We start from the raw sequence: 1978 nt of genomic DNA on the forward strand, positions 1-1978 counted from the left end.
ATCAGGCTCCCGTATACTCTAAAGTTAAGCTTGCACGCAGCAGGTGAGGCCCGTCCGCCGCCTCTAGACTCTCGGAAGGGGCGGTATAAAGTTTGGAGCGTGCCCCAGCAGGTAGGGCCTGCCCGGCCTCCTTTCCAGACAGTCTCCGCGATCTTCCGTGCGGGGCAGGCCCTGGAGCTGGGGCGAGCCCTCACCCCCAATCAGGAGGCAGGGGAGGGATTTCCTGGGGAGGGAGCGGACGGTGGGAGGCCTTCCAGACCCAGAGGACACGGGAGGGAGACGGCGGCCCGCCGAGGAGCACCGGCAGAACTTAGAGTGGGAGGAGGCCGTGGCCCGCGCCCGGTCCCCCGAGCTGGACGAGGATCGGTGCTGGTTCGAAACCCAGGGCTGGGAGACCCGGAGACTTCTCGCAAGTAGGACTTTTATACTCTGGCACTCTCTTTCTCTCCTAACCGCCCGCCCCCCTCCTCCTGCCGTCTGGGGCTTGGAAAGGGATCTGAGGAGGCAGTGTGCAGAGTGGCAGCTGGTACTGTGTCCGGAGGCTGGCAAAAGCCGTCTACTGCGGCTGTGTGTGAGCTGGAGGCGGCCGTGTGAGGTTGCACACGGCCCTGTGTATGTGTAGGGGCCACAGGTAACTCTGTGTCTTTCCAAGGAGTAGCAGGCACTGTGTTTTCGTGGAAAGCTAGCTCTGAATGCGCGAGTGGGTGTGTGCGGAGTTGTGAAGAGGACTAAAGGACAGGCTGTGCGTGGGTGGGCGCCAATTAATGAAGTGCGTGTGGAGGAGTGACACAGACTGTGTGTGGGGCAGCAGCTGATTGAGCGATAGCACGCAATTCAATTCCCCAAGTGTGGAGGGGCAACTTACTTATGCAGCTGTAATCGCGAAGTGGCCAGAGGCCTTACATCACCTGTTTATTTAGCGCAGGAGTTTGAGCTAACCAGATTTTGCTTTGTGGGGCCCGTAGTTTCGCTTTTTTTCTCATTATTAGTATATAACCATTAACCCTTTACATGGGAGTAGTGATTGCTAAAACATATAGGAGGACTCTGGCTGAATGTGACTTGACAGCTGTGCTCCTGGGGGTGCAGCAAGTAGGCCGGTGTATTTGTGGTGGCGAAACAGCTCCCTGGAATAGCCTGTAATATTTGTGAAGTAACAGGAATGTCCAACATAGCATAAATGTAACATTGTTCCGTGAGGTTTTGGTACTTGTATGCCTTAACTACTGCCCCCACCTCACTCCATAGTCCCTTTCTTTGGGCAAACATAGCCTCTGCCGCTGTTTGTCCTCCTCCCTCCTGGGTTCTAAGGTCTGTGAACTCCTCTCGGGAGGGTGGGGGATGCGGTGGTAAACTGTTTACTTTCTCCCTTATCCCATTACATGGCCTTGTTTAGTATTGTTAACCTTTTGATAGTCTGTGCTCATATGGGGCATGATTGTTCCCAAGCTGGTACAGACAGTAATCTTCAGTGGGACATTTAGAACAAGTATTAATAACCAACCCCTCCCTACCCTGAGTAGGAACTGTCCCCCACAGAATACCACAAGGAAATCCCTCTGACCTGTAACTGGGCGCCCGCAGAGCTCGAGGGGGTGCTTTCTTCAGCCTGGAAATGAGAATTTCTCAATCACTCCATTAGAGTATTCATCTCTCACCTAATGCTATTAGCTTTTTTGGTGATGTATTTATTTGGGGGGGGGGGGGCAGCACTCTAATTCAGTCCTTTCATTGAACTACATGATAGACTACTTAACAACTATAGCCCTCTCTGTATACTCCTGCTAGCTCTCTCTTAATTGTTTTGCTCTAATATACTAACTGCACAATCGTTAGCACATTCAACCAAGACCTAATGGCTTTGCCAATGCTTCTTTTCAGAACTTTCTGACCAGAAAGCTGTTCTTGAATCTAGTAACAGGTGCCATCGCAAAATGTATTCGCTCTTGAACATGAGCGCAAATTCTTAGACTTTTTA

The 1978-nt window shown here is 52.0% G+C and overlaps 1 protein-coding gene across 2 annotated transcripts in view; it reads left to right on the forward strand.

The window, feature by feature from the left end:
* The first annotated feature begins 250 nt into the window (after positions 1-250).
* CASKIN2 (CASK interacting protein 2) overlaps positions 251-1978 on the forward strand; it is a 312904-nt gene continuing 311176 nt past the window's right edge. For both annotated transcript variants that reach the window (XM_085617001.1, XM_085617003.1), the window contains exon 1: positions 251-413. The gene's annotated coding sequence lies outside the window, so the exon portion shown is untranslated. The remainder of the gene's footprint in view (positions 414-1978) is intronic.

The sequence above is a fragment of the Triturus cristatus genome, chromosome 7 (genome assembly GCF_964204655.1).
Source record: "Triturus cristatus chromosome 7, aTriCri1.1, whole genome shotgun sequence".
Taxonomy (NCBI): Eukaryota; Metazoa; Chordata; class Amphibia; order Caudata; family Salamandridae; genus Triturus; species Triturus cristatus.